The following is a 20,737-nucleotide window of genomic DNA, read 5'->3' as shown; positions in this document are numbered from 1 at the left end:
CTGTACCAGGTGCAGTGCTAAGCATTTTACATGTGTTGTGTTGCATTAATTTTGGAAACAACCTTAAGATAGACATTATTGTTATACCTGCTAAAGAAAATGGAGATTTTAGTAATTTGCCCAAGATTTTGCAGCAAGTAGTGGAAGAGCCACCTTGGAATTTCATTGATCTTTTTCTGGTTTGTGCAATAGGATTTCTGGTCTTCTTTTCACTTCCCCACACACATTTGCCTGACAGGGGCAAGTTTCAAAGCATAATACAACACAGTGGGAGCTAAGCTTATCCAGTAATATACTCAGGACAAAGTTAATAATAGGTTACTAGTAGTGAGATGCATTTCTGTGTGTTGTGAGGGAGGGTGGGTCCCTGAGTTCATTGAGTCTTATTCTAGATTAGGAGCTCCAGGCAGTAGACAAGAACCTATCCTCCATCCAGCCAAAGTTAAGTTCAAGAATGATTGTGTTAAACTTCATGTCCCTGAGTCCATCCAGCCTCATTAGAATTTGAAAGGGGTCCCTCATGGGCTGAAAATGAAGGTGTTGGATCTTGGAGTCCTTGATGCGACAAAGCCTTCCGTTGTCTGCTTGGGCGCTGTCGGAGGATGTGGGTGGTGCTGCTGTGTTCCTGTGCTCCTCCCCCCACTCCACCCACACGCACACACATTTGTACCTCCTCAGCCTTGAAGGTGGCTAGCCCCAGAGCTTGGGGTGGAGGGCCGTGCGCTGCACAACCCCAGGAGGGGACGTGCATATGCTAGTCCTTGTGCATGGCCTCCCCACGGGGCGTGCAGTCCACAGCTGCTGGGGTGGATTCATCCTCTCAAGCATCCGGATGGCCAGGCAGACCGGCAGCCACACACAGGCATCTGTCCTCTCAGCTGTCTGAGACAGTTCATTGTCAGTGTGTCCATGATAATCCTTCCTGGAACTGCACCCACAGAGCAGACAGTGCTACTCCAAGAAAGAGCTCTGGGTCAGCAAGGAGAACTCTGTGGAGGAGTAGCAGGCTGATTCATGTCCCAGGAGAAGTGCTGGAAGGCAAGCTGCTTTCCTCCTAGTAATCAGAGGGGAAGAACAAAAATTTCACCCCCTCGCCGACAGGCACAGCTGGGACCCCATGGAAACCTCTTGCGTGGGATGGCCTACATCTTTCCCTCCCAGGTCAATGATAGGTCAGGAACGGCATTTGCTCTGCCTCACCTGAGACCATGAAGCGTTTCCTACATCACAGGTCTAGGAGCTGAGGCACGTCCCCAGGACTCAGCCTTGGAAAGGTAATCAGTGCCGTTCACAATGGCAACGGCTCCACCTGACTGCCCTGGGGTGAGATTCATGTTCTGGTTGGGGCAAAACCAGAACTGGGTTCCGGGCCTACTGAGGGTTGCACCAAAGACCAGACCAAATGGAGTTATCTATCCAGAACTAAATATCTTTAGCAGAGCGTCTTTGCAAGGAAAGCAAAAGATAAGGGTGTGAGTGTCAGGTGTGACAAAGGACGGTGGAAGATAAATCATGAGGTAAGAAGGCAGGGGATTAGGAGCCAGGTGGGGAGCAGAGACAGGGCAAACAGGAGGCTCAGGCCTGAAGCCGAGAGCACTCCAAGAAGGGGAGCAGGCAGGGTGCTTCTCCAGGGTGTGAGTTCCACGGCGCAGGGCCAGGCCGCTGGAGAGGCAGCAGGTACCGATACCTGCCTCTTTGGTCTCATTCCCCACCCCTCCCTGCGTGCCGCCTGCGCCCACTCCGAGCACACAGTGCTCTCTCCTGCTTCCCCATCTCTCTCTCCAAGTGCCTTGGCCCCTTGTCTCTCTGCTCAGCTGGTCCCAGCTCTGTGAAGTGTTTCCTGATCCTGCCTTCCCCACCACCCCAGCCCAGTCAAGGACTTCCTGCCCTGTGTCCTCACAGTACAATCCACAGATCTCATGATAGCACTTATCACATGGCTGTAATTATTATAAATGCCTGTCTCCCCTGCTAATCTGTGAGATCCCTGGGGCAAGGGCCACGTTCTGTTCATTTATTCACCACTCGCATGGGGCCTGACATATCATAGGCATTCAAAAAGTCAAGTGAATGAATTAGAAAAAAATTTCCTTGGATTCAGTTGAAAAGGCAGTTGCAGTCATTTGAATTATGCAATTTCTATTGTGTCGTCTTTGAAAAACAGTTTCAGTTTTCCTCCTACTACAGATGACTCATTCCTGGGGCAGATAATGCATTTCTGAGGTTCAGAACTTCACTACAGCCAATCTTTTGAAAATCTTTTGTGTGTGTTCTTGTCTAAAGACAAAAACAAGAGAGCTTTCATAATCCCTCAGCTGGGTATTGAGTGATGGAATACTAGAGAGGTTTTGGAACCCCTTTATTTACTGCAAAGCATCCAAAGAAGAATGGGTGGATGAAGAATGAAAGTTACAATGTGAACATTGGCTGCATGTACTGAGCACTTAATAAATGGCAGTGAATGTTGGGCATTTGGCTATGTGATGGGTGTCCCTTAGCTCATTCAGTCCACATGTAGAACCTAACAAGGTGAGCATGATTGTCTCCATTCAGATGAGAAAACTGAGAATCAGAAAATGTAGGTAACTTGCAAGAAAGTGGAAGACGTAGGATTTGAATTCAGGTCTATCTGATTCTGGAATGGCGCCATCTACAAAGATACCCCATTTCTTCCAGACTGAGGGAAGAAGGCATACACCAGAGATGGATGCTGATTTTTGACAAGAGAGCGTGAAGGTAAGAACCCCACACAGCACTCCCACCCATGGATTCCTGAGCAGTGGTTTTAAGTGGACAGAGGTGAAGACAAACATCTGTCCCCCGTGACACTCGCATGATACCCAGCCATCTCCATCCAGCTGTCCCTCTCTGCCCACCCACACGTAAGGGCGTAAAGACCCTTTTCTGCTAGGAGCAAAGATTCTAGCTCACTGCTTAATTACAACTTACTGCTCCTTGTTCCAGCAATACCATGGCAACAAGTAGCATTGGCATAGGAATCAAAAAGGGAGAAGTGTTGCCTAGCAACGGAGTAGTAGAAAGAGCTTTAGGATTCTGGATGCTGAGTTCCAGCTCTGGTTCTGACTAGCTGGGGGCACTGTGGATGAACCCAATTCCTCTGAGCCTCAGTGTCTTGTCATCTGTAAAATGGGGATAATATCAACTATCTTGGAGGATGTTGCCATGACTACATAAAAAGCAAATCATTCCATGCCTGTAGGATTACTGTCAGGATCATTATTTTAGGGAGGAAAACATGATGCACATGGATTAAGTCAGAAAGGGAAAATTTTGAAGGACTTACTAGCTCATTTGGCTTATTTTAGCTACTTTGTTATAAGGAATATAAATTGATAGAAGCTTTCTGGAAGGTCTTTAAGAACTGTCTATCAGAATTTAAATATGGATATCCTTTGACTCATCAACCTCCCTTCTAGGAAATCCCTGCACATGTTCATAAAAGTAGACATACAAGGTGAAAAACTGGAAAGCACCTAAAATGTGCACTAAAGAGGGACTATGATAGATCAACATGATAGAACATTGTGCAGAAGTTAAAACAAGGCAGGTCTTGACTCACCAACATGGAGGGATTTCTAAAATAATAAAGTTTAGTGAAATGTAAGTAAGTCATGGATGCACATCCATCCACAAATATACTCATAAAAATGCATCTTGAAAAACCTGAAAGAGTCTATAATAAACTGTTAACAGCAGTTACCAACTTCTTGCCATTCCCAGAGTAGTCTGTGGATGTTTTGGCCTCCCTACTTTCGCATATGCTGTTCTGTCTGCGTAAAATGGTAAGCCTCCTTTCCACCTGTGAGCCCCCGCTGGTCCTCAGAGTGTAGATAAATATCACCTCCTCTCCGAAGCCCTCCGGGTTCCACTGGCGGACGTCACATGTCCCTCCAAGGCTATATTGCTTATATCATGACACTGCCTTTGTAATTATTTGCTCGTGCGTCTGACTCCCCAACGAGAGTGTGAAATCCTCGGGGAGAAGAATCACATCTCATTGTCTTGGTTACGCCAGGGCCTACTCAGGAGTCTGATATCTCATTGAACTGAAACAAATGGCTAAAACATTAACAGAAATAAGAACAGCAGGTGGAGGCTTTGAGCTCAGTTTTCCCAAAGGCACCCTCCCAAGCCATGCCTTTGTGTCCATTCATAGCTCAGGAGGTGTGCTGTAGGAGAAAAGGAGAAGAAAGTCACGGATAGAGAGTGAGCTAAGTAGAAACTGCTCAAAATAAACAAAAATTCCGAGGCATTGGCGCTCGCAAGCCATTCCCCAATCTGAACAGCAGGTGGCGCAAGTGACCTTGATTTCTCCGATCGACACCGAAGGAAGCCACAAGGTAAGGTTTTGGAGAAGCTGGGAAGATGGGAGTGTGATCGTGAGCCTCTCTCTTCCCTGCCCTGTTGTGGCGCAAGACATGAAAGCAGATTCAGTGTTCTTCCCTAGGATGTCAGCTCCTAGGTATCTGGCTTTCCCGCCTCTGTTCTCCACCGTCTTCAATGCACGCTAACTCAGTTTTGTTCTTTGAAAACGCTCGCACCCTATTGGGGAAATGAGCATTTCCATTTCCACCAGCGGCTGTGACTATTAGTAAAACCCATTTGAGGGAAAATTCAGCAATTCCTGTGAAAAGAAGAGCACTTAGCTTAGAGGAGACAAGCAAGCCCTCACGATTTATTTAAATATTGCCCTGCATTTATTCGTGGGATGTTTGTCGCTATTTGAATTTCTCCTGGGGACAACTGATTAGCCGGTTCTTTAAATGGTAGGTAAGCCAGCGAGTTTCTGCTGACTATAATTAATGTTCAATTTTATATATTAATTAGGGTAGGTAGTTATTTTGGTAAATTTGGTAGTTATTGTTATAACTTTATGTAATGGATTTATTTGCGGCTAATGCAGCCATGAAAGTACATAATAGCTAGATGGGCTAATTAAATGCTATACTGTTGCTGGGGAGGGCTGTTGTTTTTGTTTTGTACAAAATACATTTATTATTTCAACAAATATTTATTAAACACTTACTATTTATGCAAAAACTGCTTATGGAGTGGCTACCACATTCTAGGCACTGTTTTAGGTGCTAGGAATAAAATGCATCAGTGGCAAACAGATTCTCTGTCCTCGTGGAACTTTCAATCTACTGAGGGAGAGTTAATAAACAAGTACATATACAGCAAGTGATTATAGCTGTGATGAAAAAGGATAAAGCTACCAAAAAATAAAAGTGATGGAAGCTGTTATTTTAACTTGGGTGCTCAAGTTCTGTATTTTGTGCTGGAGCTTCAATGTTGATCAAAATCAGACATGATTTCTGCCCCCCATGGAGCTCTAATGTCAGAAGGAGAGAAAGCCACTACTCAAATGACGCATATGACTGTCTACTGCTATTAGTGCCTTGAAGAAGTACGTGCCTGGTGTCATGAAACCTTGTTAAAGGGAAATGCGACCTCTTTGGGGAGGTCAGGGCAGATATCTCTGAGAAAGTGATGCTTACACTGAAGTAAGAAGATGCTAGCACTGCTTGATGTGAAGCATAAATAGAAGTTAACTAAGCCAGGAGTATGCGGAATAGTCCAGGCAGAGGGAATAGCCATGCAAAGGCCCTGGGGCAAAAGAGAATGAGGGAGAATGGGGAAGGGAAAGAAAGCTAGAGAGGGGAGAATAGAATGAGGGGATAGAGAAAAGGAAACCTATAGGCCGTGTTAAGGGTTTTGTCATTGTTCTAAAAAGATGAAAAGTCATCTGAGTTTTAAGCACAGGGCAGCATAATTAGATGACTACGTCAAAAAGATGTCTACAGACGGACGCTCTGTAGGGCCTGGGGGCACTGGAGGGACTCAGATTACGTGTGGGATAGCCCAAACCGTAGCAATCATCCCTGCAAATGATAGTGCTGACTTGGACTAGGGCAGTAAGTTGGGGATCAAGAGCAGTGGGTGGATTTGAGAAACTTTTAGGAGGGAAAGGACATAGTCCTTGGTGATAAACTGGAGATAAGATGTGCAAGATAAAGAGATGCCAAAAATAAGTCTGAGATTTCTGGCTTGTGAGACGAGATGAACAGCAGTGCTATCCTCTAAGACAGAGAACGCTGAAAGAGGACCACGTGTGTGTGGGGGGGGCGGGGGGGTGTAAGATTTGGAGCCTGCTGATTTTGAGCTGCCTTTGAGACTTCCACATGGAAATATCAAGTCAAAGTTGGAGCTGTGCGCCTGAAACTCAGACGAAGAGGTCAAGTCTGAAGGTATGTGTCTACATTCTCTACAGAGAACTGAATTTGTGGGTAAGGATGTGCTCACCTAGGAAGAGGAACTCTAGCATTTGATGGTGAGAATGAGAAGCATAGACCTGCAAAGGATACAGGGAAACCAGAGAAGAAACCAGAAGAATATTTTGTCTTTAAAGCTAAGGGAGGAGTGTTTCCAGAAGGGGTGAGCCCCTGCTGAGAGGGCAAGGAAGACGAGGCTGGGAAAACGTCCCTGGGACTTGATGACAAGGAGGTCATCAGTGACCCAAATGGGAACTGTTTTGGTTGCTTGTGGTGCCAGCATCCTGCTTATAGTGGCTAAAGGGGGAGTAGGGGAGTAAGGAAAGTGAAGACATTAGGTAGAGGCAACTCTTTGGAGGAGCTCAACTGGGAAGGAAAAGAAAGAAATGGACGGGGCCATGGAGTTGGAGAACTGAAGTCAACCAGGTAGAAAGCAGAGATGGGGATGTAAAGGAAGACGGTAAGCCAGGAACTCAGGTCTTTAGTGGATGAAAGCCTGTGATTGTGGGCTGGACGATGACGGCAACAGGGAGGGAAGAGAGCAGTGCGGCTCAACATCCTGGCCCTCGAAGGGTAGGTGTTGTAGAGCAGCATTTGGGAACAAGGACAGCGACAAGCCTTCCAGCCCAAAGACTGTGGGTGTGGAGGACGGACAGCCATGACTGGAAGAGGGGTGCAGGGTGTGTGGTGTCCTCAGGGCCAGCCAGCCTTCATTACTCAGAAGAAGTGGGAAGGAACACACAGAGGAAAAGTTGAAGAGCTCGGGTGGTTTGGTGGTTGTGGAACAAGCAATTCCTGAGGGCTCAGTCATAGGAGTCTGGGAGGTCAGGAGCTCGGTCAAGGGCAAGGAGGTCCAGGGCATGATGGAACGGATGGAACATTAGCAAAATAATGGCTAGATAGCTTATACTTGTGTTGATGACTGATTAAAACAGGGATGGGGACTTTCCTGGTGGTCCAGTGGTAAAGAATCTGCCTTCCACTGCAGGGGATGCAGGTTTGATCCCTGGTCAGGGAACCAAGATCCCACAAGCTAGGGGGCAACTAAGCCCACGTGCTGCAAACTGCAGAGCCCACGCACTCTGGAGCCCATGCACCACAACTAGAGAGGCCATGTGCCTCAGCGAAGATCCCATGTGCCTCAAGTAAGACCTGATGTGGCCAAAAATAAATAAATAAATACATACATACATAAATAACAAAATATTTAAAAACAGCAACAACAGCAACAATAGGGATGACCAATAGGGAGGATTTTGTATCAATTCTCCCTTTTAGGAGGGTGGACACCAGGTCTACTGGCTGCAGATGGGGTGGGCTGTCATCCCCTGAAGCTCTAGACAGATGTGCTGGTGACAGCAACAGGATTGGTGACCACACACTGTCCACAGCCCAGGAGAAGGGTCTACGAGATAGAGATACTGCTCAACCCATTACAGAAAAAACTCACCCTGAAACCTCAGCATCTCACATATCAGAGCTTTCTTCGTTTCTTAGCTTACCTTCCTGCCACATTTGCATTGACTTTTTAGGGACTTACAGTATACCCGTAACTTGAAATGTTGACTTTTTCTCCTCTTAATATTACACCAAGTATTCTCCACGTTGTTCCATCTTTACCACAGTTAACCTTCAACAGGGTAAAAATAACTGTTGCTGCAGTCCGGGAGTATTCTTTTGAATGTGAATATATAAAACACCCCCCCCCCAACACACACACAAATAATGAATTCTCCATGCAGACACGCATCCTGCCTACATCGTGGGTCATCCATGGCCCACTACTGTGTCTCAAGATCTGTGGATCCCGTCTTAATCTTTTCTCTTTAACACTCGGAACAATTATCAGCAAGCTAGCACAACCCCACCCCTTTCTCGCCTACTCAGAAAAAACATGGTAATGCCTGAAAAGACATTGCTATAAGAATAACCTTGAATCCACTCCAATTGATAACAAAAGCAGCTCATTTGAAAACTTTGTTGTTTTTACTATTTTTTAAAAAAAGTATTTATTTCTTTTTGGTTGCATTGGGTCTGTGTTCCTGCACATGGGCTTTCTCTAGTTGCGTGAGCGGGGGCTACTCTTCGTTGTGGTGCACGGGCTTCTCATTGCAATGGCTTCTCTTGTTGCGGAGCTCAGGCTCTAAGTATGGGGGCTTCAGTAGTTGTGGCTCGTGGGCTCTAGAGCACAGGCTCGGTAGTTGTGGTACACGGGCTTAGTTGCTCCGTGGCATGTGGGATCTTCCCCACCCAGGGACCGAACCTGTGTCCCCTGCATTGGCAGGCGGATTCTTTTTTTTATTTTTTTTTTATTTTTTGGGGGTACACCAGGTTTAATCATCTGTTTTTATATACATATCCCCGTATTCCCTCCCTTCCTTGACTCCCCCCACCTTGAGTCCCCCCCACCCTCCCCGCCCCAGTCCTCTAAGGCATCTTCCATCCTCGAGTTGGACTCCCTTTGTTATACAACAACTTCCCACTGACTATTTTACAGTTGGTAGTATATATATGTCTGTGCTACTCTCTCGCTTCGTCTCAGTTTCCCCTTCACCCCCCGCCCCCTCCCATACCTCGAGTTCTCCAGTCCATTCTCTGTATCTGCATCCTTGTTCTTGTCACTAAGTTGATCAGTACCATTTTTAGATTCCGTATATGTGAGTTAGCATACAATATTTGTCCTTCTCTTTCTGACTTACTTCACTCTGTATGACAGATTGTAGTTCTATCCACCTCATTACATATAGCTCCATCTCATTCCTTTTTATAGCTGAGTAATATTCCATTGTATATATATGCCACATCTTCTGTATCCATTCATTTGTTGATGGGCATTTCGGTTGCTTCCATGTCCTGGCTATTGTGAATAGTGCTGCAATAAACATGATGGTACAAGTTTCTTTTGGGATTATGGTTTTCTTTGGGTATATGCCCAGGAGTGGGATGACTGGATCATATGGTAGTTCTATTTGTAGTTTTTTAAGGAACCTCCAAATTGTTTTCCATAGTGGCTGTACCAACTTACAGTCCCACCAACAGTGGCAGGCGGATTCTTAACCACTGCTCCACCAGGGAAGTCCCAGTGCTTTTACTATTAATTGTGCACTTTACTTGCTACTCAGTTTAGACCCAAGTGTAACATGCCAGCGAATCCTGCCACTGTTGCCAAGGGCTGCCGGTCTCTTGGAGAAGGCAGACTCTAGCTCAGGAGACAAGAGCAAGGCCAGCACCCCACAGTGGGTCACGGAGACTGCAGTCTTCTCAGAGGAAGTGACATTTGAGTTGGCTCTCGGAGGAGGCTGCCCATCAGAGCAGGAGGGAAGCCCATTCCAGGTAGAAAAAAGAGCTCCTACAAAGGCGTAGAGGCCCAAGTACATGCTGCCTAGGTGAGGACTGGTGCACATTCTGCAGTGACTTTAACCTGCTGCACAGAGGGAACCGTCGAGATGGGAAGGGGCCGTGTGACTCACTGAGGGATTTCAACTTTTTCCTTAGGTGTGGGAGCCCTGTAAGTTTTTTTTGTTTGTTTCAATTTTATTGAGGTATAATTGACAAATAAAAGTTGTGTATATTTAAGGCATATAGTATGGTGTTTTGATATGCATATACCTTGTGAAATGAACAGCACAATCAAGCTAGATACCATAGCCATCACCTCAATAGTTACCTTGTTAACACTTAAGATCTACCCTCTTAGCAAATGTCAAGTATACAATATAGTATGTTGACTGCAGTCACCACGCCGTACATTACATCCCCAGAACTTATTCTTCCTGTATAGGTAAGCTTTGTACTCTTTGACCAATATCTCCCCAACCTTCCCACCTCTACCCCTCCACCCCCATCAGATTGGCAGTCCCATTCTACCCTGTGAGTTCAACTGGTTTAGCTTCCACACGTAAGTGAGATCGTATCAATACCTTTTTCGTCTTTCTGTGTGTGGATTATTTCACTTGGCCTAATGTCCTCCAGGTTCATCCATGTTGTCATAAATGGAAGGATTTCCTTCTTTCTTAAGGCTGTTTAATATTCCTTTGTATAAATATATACCCTGTTCTCTTTGTCCATTCACCCATCAACGGACACTTAGGTTGTTTCCATGTCTTGGCTATTGTGAATATTGCTCTAATGAATGGGAGAGCAGATATCTTTTCAAGATCCTGATTTCATTTTCTTTGGACATATACCCAGTGTGAGATTGCTGGTAGTTTTTAAACAGAAGATGATGCTATATGAATACGCCTTGATTTAGAAAATTCCAGTAGGAAAAGTCTAGAGGAAAGAGCAGAGATGCTGGCGGCCAGGGTAGGAGAGGGAGGTGGGGCGGTGGAGCGTGGAGGGGGGGCAGCTGGAGAGACAGACTCAGCAGATGACGATCCTTTGAACTCAAAAGAATTGAAGGAAAGGCGATTGCCTGACCTCTGTGTTATCTGGGCCGGTGTGTAGTCTGGTCAAGTGGATGACTGCGCTCTGTCTGCAGTTTGCAACACTGTGTCATCACACTGTCAGAAATCACCCCATGGGGATTCCTAGGTGGCGCAGTGGTTAAGAATCCACCTGCCAATGAAGGAGACATGGGTTCGAGCCCTGCTCTGGGAAGATTCCCAAGTGCCACGGAGCAACGAAGCCCGTGTGCCGTAACTGTTGAGCCTGTGCTCTAGAGCCCATGAGCCACAACTAATGAGCCCATTTGCCGCAATTATTGAAGCCCATGTGCTTAAAGCCTGTGCTCTGCAACAAGAGAAGCCACTACAATGAGGAGCCTGCGCACCACAATGAAGAGTAGCCCCCGCTCATAGCAACTAGAGAAAGCCCGTGTGCAGCAACAAAGACCCAACACAGCCAATTAAATAAATAAATAAATGAATAAATAAATAAATAAATTTATTTAAAAAAAATCACCCCATGACTGAAGACAGGGTCGCGCAGTCAGTGAGAAGTTTTTCTATAGTGAGGGGCTGTGGGAGAATTTTTTTTTTTGCAAAAAAATAAAAACAATATGAGGAATAGGGTCCCCTACGTAACTCTCCTGCTTTGCTGGTTAGCAGAATTAGCAGAGGTCAAGGACTCAGATGGACTCCACTTTGAATCCCTGCTCTGCCTCTCAGCAGCTTTGTGACCTTTAGCAAAGAACATGTAACTTGCTTGACTCTCAGTTTCTTTATCTAGAAAATGGACAGTAATTCCTACCTTGAAGGACTATGGTGAAGATTCAGCAGGATAATACATGCAAAGACTCCTGCCCTAGTAAACCTCAAGGCATATTCCTTCCCTCCCCCTTCTTCATCCGATGTGGTTGTGTAAGGGTTAATAGAACAAATAGCTACCAACCAGGAGCTGAAAAACAAAGGGTTTGGAGGGAGAGGCTAGTGGGTGTACTTCCAGGCAGTCAGGGAAGTAGGATGAGATGTTACCCATTAAAGCTGACTAATTCCACTGGAATTAAGCGCAGGACAAAGGAGGTTAATTCAGTGAAATATCTGGAGTGCTTCAAAGACCTCTGTGTGTGTGCCGCGAGTCCGCTTCCAGGGCTGGGTCGCCTCCTCTGGCAGGAGTGGGATGGCTGTGCGTGTGACAAGGGGCTTCTAAACAATGCCCTGAATTCTAATTAATGGGAGCTGCTTCCCCACCAGGCACCCAGGCAAGGGATGCTGGCTGCGACCTGGGCAGGGCGGGCTTCCCTGAACTCCAGCTGCAGGCTGAGGTGCCTGGGTTGGGGAGGCTCCCGAGGCTCTGTGGCCCAGCTGGATCGAATGACAGCCCACGGCTGACTCACAGCCTGAGAGGCTGGCAGTTCGCTAGCAGCAGACCGGCCGGCGGCCCAAGGGTGAGCTCATTAACCACAGGGGCCGTGAGCAATGCCCTGTCACCAAGGCCCACTCCATCTGTGCGGCAGAGAGGCCCCATCCCCGCTCTTCTTAAAGGCCATTGGCTCCGGGGGGTCCAAGGACCACTTGTCCCCGTATCCCTGGGTGTCCCCATGTCCCTAAGTGTCCCCGATATCCTGCGGTTTTACCTTCCATAAAGGCAATTCATTACATGGCTAGTGATGGATGATGTCATTTTTGTGCCTTGGTGAGAAGGTCACATGACTACATTCATAAAGCAGAACTCAGTGCTCAGCCAGACACCGTGCCCCAATTTGGGGTTTGGAAAACATGGTTACTGTTAATGTGCTAAACTGAGGCCTTCCTGTCTGTGGTAGAAAAATCTACCAGGATGGTTTGATTAACCTAAGAAAATTACCTCCAGCAGGCCTGCCTAGCCTGCAGAAATTGCATCCCTTTGTGAGGCAGACAACAAGAGAGAAACACAGAACATATACGTCCGCGTGGTATCTCTAAAATCGAAAAACATCCTCCTGAAGAAAGGAAACCATTTCAGTCTTCATTCATCCTTATGGTCAAATTGGGTCACAGAAAAATAGAGATTAATGGTATCTCTTAAGAACAACCAAGCCCTGAGAAATGTTTCAAAAGAGGTACCTCTTTCGTGTGGGTAACTTTTAAGTAACCAACACACATTATAATTTGCTATTCCAAGGAAGTGTGTCAAGACTGGTGAGTAAATCCATTGCTGGCTTATATACCTGGGCTCTAGGAAGCTCTTTCCACTCCCAAGAATTTCCCCACCCACTTGCGATGTTCTGGAGTTTCCTTTGATTCAAAGTTGTTACTTCCGGAGTCCTTTTTCACAATATTTACATAACGGAATATTTACATTACCAGCACTGATAGCATTTGAGAGACAGCTGAACACTATAGCCTGTTGGATTTCTTTTCCTCTATTTCCTTCTCTCCTTTTTTTCCTTTTTTCCTCCCTCTGTCCCTCCCTTCTTCCTTCCCTCCTCCATTTCATTCATTTATTTATTCCGTAAATATCTGCTGAGCACATACTATGTGTTGGGCATATAGAACAGCATCTCAGGGCCTGGGGCCATGGATCCATGACTTAGACATGACTGAAGACTCAGTTTCCTTATCGGCCAAAAGGGAACAATAATGAGACCTCCCTCCTAAGACTGTTGAGGGATAGTATAACCTGCTACATGTAAAACACGTTGCTCCGTCCCTGGTCCTTCCCAAATGTCCCCTAAATGCTATCATTGTTATCAAAATAATACAGGATGTAGGCTCTGTAGTTAAACGGCTCAGGTTCAAATCCTGGCTCCTACCTACCAGCAATGCGACCCTGGGCAAGTAAGTTCTCTGTGCCTCAGTCTCCTCATCTGTAAAATGGGGCTAATAATAGGTATTTGTTTCTTAGAGTTATTGGAAGGATTGATTAAGATAATACTTGTAAGGTACGTAAAACAGTGCCTGGCACACACTAAGCACTCAACAAATCATAGCTGTGATGGTTGCTGCTATTGTTATTAGGGGTTCCAGAAATATGAAAATGGGAAATAAGAAAGACACTCTAGTAGGGAAGCATGTAAATGAATACTGCCATGGTGAATGAGTAGAAAAGCAGAAGTAGGTACAGAGCACGGGAGGAAGGTTTAGCTTCTGGAGAGAAGGACAAAGTAAGCTTCACCAAGGAGGTGTCCAAACAGGACGTTACTAGGACACATGTCAAACCTCATTAGGGAATGCTTTATTTTCTTCATCTTCCCAAATTTATTCTTGAGTCTCAAGTACAAATATCTCTGGCCAGTTCTCAAAGTTCTCTGTAATCTGGCCCAACTCTATTTTCTTGCACACTCAGATACATCAGCCTGCCTTACAGCGACACGTCTCCCTGACTGTCCCTCAGCCTGACTTTCTGACCTTTGGCCCCACAGGTCCCATGTTCTAGAACGTCCTCCCTCTCATGGCCACCTGTGTACAGATCCTACGTGGTCTTCAAAACCCAGTAAAACGTCACCTGCTCTTTGAAAACCACATTCCGCATTGCTGTGCCCTCTTCTGCCTCCTTTGCACTTTTCAGAACCCTGCAGTTGGCATCGCCCCATCATCCGCTGGCATTTGTCTTTTTAAGCCAAGCTCCTCATTTGCCTTCCGTAACTGATTCCCTATTCATGGGATTTTACGAGCTCATGACATTTTACAAGCTCTCCTGCCCCACCCCCACTGCTCACTTCCAATCAACCTCCTCCATAATGATGGTCACACCAGCTCCCTCGGTTCCTCCCTCCTCACACCCTCTCGGGCTCTTACGCTGGCCTTTGAGCTGAGGATCTGACTCCTGTCTCCTATTCCCAATCTCTCCTGCGCACTGTTGCCTCCACAGAGATTAGTTGGGGCCAAGAAGAGGCAAAAAAAAAAAAAAAAAAAAAAGACTGACTTTTCATTGTCTACTCTTAGGAATCTTTCCAGTTTAAATAGATGAATAAATTGAAATAAAGCCTCTGTGCCTTATCCATTTTGTTCCATCTGAGTTGGCAATTCTCAGGAACCTCCCCAGCCTAAGGTGCAGAACCTCTTGGCCCTGCCATGTAATGTCTTCCTTCTCATCGGGCACAGACAGGCTGGCTCCTTGGCCAATGCCAGCCGGTCCACACGCTCTCCCCAGGGAAAGGCTTCAGATGTGCTTAAAGAGAAGAGAACTGGTAATGACAGCACACCTTCCGTTTGAAGTCCAGCTTTGTTTAGACATTTTTTTTGCTTAACTTTTAAGTTTTTGAGAAATTAGAAGAAACTTTTTCATCTCTATCCGGGTAAGGCAAGAGAATGTTGTGTCCCTATGAGCTTGTGATAGCCTCTCTTTACTAAGGAAGCCCTGCCAGGTCTGGGGTCCAAGTCAGGGGCAGGAAGCAGCGTAGGGAAGTCTGGGCAATAGTTGTCATTGATTTTGATGGGAAATAAAGGGAGAGTGAGACCCTTTGACCCATGTGCTCCTTGATGTTCACAGTTCCTGTTTCTTTATAATCAAAAGGCTCCTGAGAGTATTGGAGGCAGGCACAGATCTCACAGATCCTAACACAGCTGATTAAAGAAATAGCAGAATTGCCAGACTTTTACAAAACCCGCGCAATATTAGCACAAAGTGACTAAACAGCAGTGCACCTGGGTTAGCACTGCTGAGTGCCCAGATAGTCAATGGCATCCCACAGGCAGTGCCCTGGGGCTGGCGTGGGGGGTGAGGGACCCTTTGCTGCTCCTAACCGAGGCCCCGCTCTTCCCAGACCCCACTTTCCCACCTCCAGCCACAGCAGAGCCCAGGTACACTCCTGCCAGGCCAACAAGCCAAGACGTGAAAGAAGGCACAGCATCAAGTAATCAGAGATGACAGAAACAGGTCAGAGGTGGAACGCAGGTCTAGGAAAAGATCATAAAGTCCACAAGAGTTATCCGAGCTGCAATCAGTGAGAAAATATTCTAGCAACTTCCCTCCCCACTGGCCCCCAATCTTTTGCAGTTGCCAGTTTTTCTCCAATCTTCTCCCTGAGTTGCCAACGGACATTTGTCAATCCAGTTCCAGGTCACAGACTTTAGCCAGTTACAAGCAATTATCCCTGCATGGAGGGAAGCTTTGATCCAATTAACAGGTCATTTACAAGGGCTCTTTGGCCCCTAAATAGGTTTTTCTTTGCCCATTGCTAAATGCTTAAAATAAATTTTTTAAACAAACCGAAGTAGCGGCTCCCATGGAGATGCTGACTGATGTGAAGAGGGTGCAGGGGGGAGTGCCCTCTGTCCTGAGACCGCAGTGTGCATCACACACCCAGAAGTGAGGGGTCAAAAGGCAGGAGCAGGGCTCCTTCAAGGCGTCTACCCTCAGCTTCTTTCCTAAGGCAAAAAATTCCAAATTAGTGTTTGTTTTCTTTCACAAATCAAGGGCTTTGCATTTCCAATGAAGTGCCTTCTACCAAGAGGAGTTTTATAATCCAATTCAAGGGGATTTCAGCTCATAAAAGAGGATTAGGAGCCATTGGGTAGATGACAAGTTGCAACATATTTCCTATCAAGAGCCTCTTAAGGTTCTTTTCCCTGTCTAGGAGCTCTGCTCTCTTCACCGTAAGAAGCTCAGAAGACACACATTAGAGACTCAGGTAGTTTTCTCTCCTGAGGTGCCCCCACCTCCTTCTCTAGCTCTTTGCTGTACATCATTTAAAGAGTCCGTGTTGCCTTTTTAAACTTTGAGACAAAACAAAAATGTCTGGAAAATGAGAACCAAAATTGTAACCAATCCTCGGGCCCCTGGGCACAGGTAGTAAGATGAACAAGATTTGAATTTAATCTGTTCTGATTTCTAAGTCTCCATTGGGTCAGCCACCTCATCCCAGAAAAGGGCCAGATGACAACATTCTTTCTCTCCAAACAGGAGCAGTTTTCCAGGCTGGCTTCTCAAGCAGGAGCTATCAAACAAAGTCCAGAGAGTCGCCACCAGCAGGACTCAGGCAGCTGGAACCCAGTTCCCTGGCAGCTGCCTGCAGGTCTGGCTCTGTACCAGGGCTGGGGCTCCCGTGGCATTCTTCTGCAAGATGTGTGAGCTGGGAGGAAGGATGAGCGGACAGCCCTTTCCAACCTCCCTCTGACTCACAGGACAAACGAGGGCTAATTGTTTTTCTCTTGAATGAGCATGTAAGCATTTAAAAAGGCTGCCTTGTGAATGGGAGACCTTAAACTTGCAGTCAGCCATATCTGGGTCCCGGTTCTTGCTCTGCCACTTTATAGGTGCGCATACATCTCCAAGCCTCACATCCTTCATCCTTCCCCTGTAAAGGATTGTCAGGATTCAAGGGAATATGGAATAGGATAGGGCCAGACTCCATAAACGCCTGCTAAGCAGGAATCATCCGTGTGTTCAATGGGCAGATTCAAGAATAACAAGCCTAATCTGCACAAGTCAGAGCTGCTTTTATTTATTTTCATGGTTTCTAACTCCTTTGTTAGAAGATGGGAACTTCCTCCTGGATTTCTTCAGCTGCTAAATAAGGCTCCTATTAAACTCATAAGGAGAAAGGCCATTGTCTAGACAATATCCTCTTGGCACCCTCTAGAAGGCCACTGGTTTCATGTGATCAGTCTGTCCTCACAACTAATTTTGAGGCTCCTGAGTGCCAGGGTGATCACTTCAAGTTGCCTGCTTCTGAGTTTAGGTGACATCTTGATATTTGGGTCCCTGATCTCATTAGGCGTTTCTCCATCAGCTCCTACCTCCCCTCCTGGTGGCCTCTGAGCTCAGGATGCTCAGGACAAGTGCTCCCTTCCTTCCTCCCTCCCTCGCTCCTTCCAAGTGCCTGACCTGGGGCTAGGCTGCAACCAGGACCCCAGAATCTCCCTCTTCTTGTGCAGAAATTCTGAAGCAAGCGGTTCCCTCTGCCTGCAGCTCAGGTGGAAAATGTCCCGATGTTACCGGTAGAATGATTACATTTTTACTCACACGGCTTCCTCCCTTGGGTATCTCCACCAACGCTTTCTGAAAGGAACATTTTTTAAAAATGCTTTTCTGCTATTATTCCCTTGCTTCATTTTACCTTCTCCCCTCTCCCCAGCTTTGTTGTTTGTTGGTTCAGTCTGGTTATTAATATATTGGAATAATAGCCCCAGTTACCAGTAGAGGTGTAAATGGGACATGCTTCCTTAACCTAAAGAGTTACAATAAAGAAGCAGATGTTTTTTACTCATTCATTCTGGCACATTTCCTGAGCAGCGGCTGTCTTCAGGTTACTTTGCTCAGGAAACAAAGATGAATAGTACGGCAAGGCTGGCTCCAAGGAGCTCAGAGCTGAGGGCAGGAACTCTGACCCCAGGCTTCACGCGTACGATTCAGAGGGCCCACAACCCTCTGAAATGATAGCTATAGTTTATGTATGTGCACCCACTGAATTTTTCAGGGAGAAAATCCATAACTCTTATCAGATGCTCAAAGGCATCCAGAATTTAAGAAAAGTGGGGTTGGGGAGGAGTGGTTAAGAGCCACTGATCTAGCAGGAGATACTGACACGTAAATGAATTGTTAAGATGCAGTATCTTACAGTCGCCTTTGACGGACTGCTTCTCTCTCCCCTGTATCCAACCTGTCAGGAAATCCTAGTGGCTCCACCTTGAAAACATATCACAAATTTGTCCTCTCCTCATCCCTACCACTGCTACCACCCTGGTCCATGCCATCATTACTGCCTGGAGAATTGCTTCTACCTTTGTGCCTACAGTATATTTTTACCACAGAAGCCAGCCTGGTGCTTTTAAAGAACAAAGCAGATTATATCACTCCTCTACTTAAAATGCATCAAACGCTTCCCTGTTCATACAGAATAACTCCAAAGGCCTTATTCTGTTCTGGAAGGACTAATATGCTATGCCTTCACCTCTGTTACTTCTCTGACCTTGACGCTAACATGTTTCCTCTCACGCACTCCTCTCCAGCCTCATTTACTTCCTGCTGGCCCTCATACATCCCTGGTAAATGCAGCAGGGCATTTGCACGCCCTTTCCTCTGCTGCAACCCTCCTCCCCTAAATGTCAGCTTGGCTTCCTCCTCTACTTTATTCAAATCTCTGCTCAAAAATCACCTGATCGAAAATGTCTTTTGTGACCAACCTAGCTAGAGCAGCACCCACTTTCTCTCTACCTTTGTTTTCTCCTTCATCTGACATCAAATGATATATTTGCTTATTTGCATATCGTACACACACGCGCGCTCGTGCGCATATAAACCCCTTGAGAGCAGGGACTTCAGCTGTTGTTAGGTTTATCACGCTATTCCCAGCCCCTAAAAACTTCTCAATAAACATTTGCTGAATGAATGAATGAACGAATTGCACATGGGGTGAATGCAGTGAGGTGAATAATAATAGCTTTGTCTGTAAAACACGATGGAAGACCATGGGGAAAGAAGCCGCTAATTCTGTTTCGGGAAGGTGAGGGGGAGAAACCTGTCGGGTTGTTAAGGAAAGCTGCTGGAGGAGGTGACATACGCCATGAGCATGTTAAAGGCAGGGGCCTGGAGCCAGGGCTGCGGAGAAGCGGCTCTCAGGCAGGGGAAGCAGCAGGGGCTCAGAGCTGGGAGGGGAACTAACTATAAGCAGCTCCCGTGCCTGGAATAGTCACCGAAGGAGGAAGTCAGGGAGTGATAGGAAATGAGATGGAGCAATGGACAGGGCCCAGATCATCAAAGGTCTAATATGTCTTTGCTGAAGGATCGAGATTTTATCCTGTAAGTGATGGGGACCCAGGGAAGATTTTCAGCAGTGTGGGAAGTATGCTTAGAAAAGTTGCTCTGTGGCAGTGGGCAAGATGGGTTAGAGGCGAGAGAGCCTGAAGATAGGGAGCCCAGTGATAAGTGTGATACAGATGGCATAGGCAGGTGAGAATCAAGGAGGCCAGAGCTAAGAAGGGACGGTAGAGATGGAGAGAAGGAATTGGAACTAGGGAAGCAAGAACTCTGTGACCCACTGCATTTGAAAGGTGAGAGAAAAGAAAGAGTCCAGGTGACACCACATCCGCTAACAACACGTGGCCCTGGTGCCCCAGCCCCTGTCCCACACTCATCGAGAGCATCACCAACCATCCTTCCTCCTGAGACATGGCTTGGCCTCCTCAACGCAGTGTGCCAGGCAGCCATCACCAACTGATTGGAATGTCAAGTCTCAATCTATTTGTCAATCCTGATGTAAGGTTGTAGTTTGAGTGGCTCTATGGTGCCATCGTAAATAAAATAAAAAGTACAGAAAAAGGAGAGGGCTCTGGCAGGGAAGATTGAGGTTAAATTTGCCCACGGGGTCCAATGCATGTGGGAATTATTCAGATGGAGGACAGTGGCGAGGATAGCTAAACAGCTCCCACACACATGTCCTAACTTAGCTGCCCTGCATCTCCTTCCTTATCTCTGTCATCCTCCTACCTGAGGACTGAGAGCACACCTGTCAGCCTCCCACAGTTCTCCGAACCTCCAGCCTCAGGGCCTGAGCCCTGTCCTGTTTGGTATCCTTCACTCGTCTCAAGCTTCATCATGTACCTCTTACCACACAATTTATGTTCCAGCCCCTCCTCTCGCTGCATCATCTTATTCCTTTCCCCCTGGAACATTCTTCCCCTCTTCTCCACTCCTCTAGCTTTGTCCATTAATGCCTGCTTATCCTTCATCTGCCAGTTTAGATGTTGCTTCCTCCGGGAAGCCTTCCCTGATGCCCTCTCTTAGCACTTGACTTCCCCATCTTAGCACCACTCTATCCCATGGTGTTGCAATTGCCACACGATTTGTCTGTCTCCTTCAGTAGCCCCCAATAGCCTGTAAGCCCCATGAAAGCAGGGCCATACATCTCATGTCTCTAGTTATAGAGTAGTAGTCTCTCCGTACCTGTGGTTTCCTCCTCCACATTCCTAGATGAGTTCTAAGCCCACCCTTGAAGCCTAGTGTCACATCTCCATACACAGCTATAGGTGTGTTCCCATCAGCCTGCCCCCCCACCAGGCATCCTTGTGTCCCTCCTGTCCCAGCATAAGTCGAGGTGGAAGGAGATGAGGATGGGGAGTGGGTGTTTGGAGAGGCTCTCA

The 20,737-nt window shown here is 46.6% G+C and overlaps 1 long non-coding RNA gene across 1 annotated transcript in view; it reads right to left on the bottom strand.

Moving 5' to 3' along the window:
* Positions 1-15,878: 15,878 nt before the first annotated feature.
* Positions 15,879-20,737, bottom strand: part of LOC130860881 (uncharacterized) — a 38,503-nt gene continuing 33,644 nt past the window's right edge. The window contains exon 4 of the long non-coding RNA XR_009055523.1: positions 15,879-16,024. This is a non-coding gene — a long non-coding RNA (uncharacterized LOC130860881). The remainder of the gene's footprint in view (positions 16,025-20,737) is intronic.

The sequence above is a fragment of the Hippopotamus amphibius genome, chromosome 9, assembly GCF_030028045.1.
Source record: "Hippopotamus amphibius kiboko isolate mHipAmp2 chromosome 9, mHipAmp2.hap2, whole genome shotgun sequence".
NCBI classification, from domain to species: domain Eukaryota; kingdom Metazoa; phylum Chordata; class Mammalia; order Artiodactyla; family Hippopotamidae; genus Hippopotamus; species Hippopotamus amphibius.
This window is presented reverse-complemented; position numbering and strand designations above follow the sequence as displayed.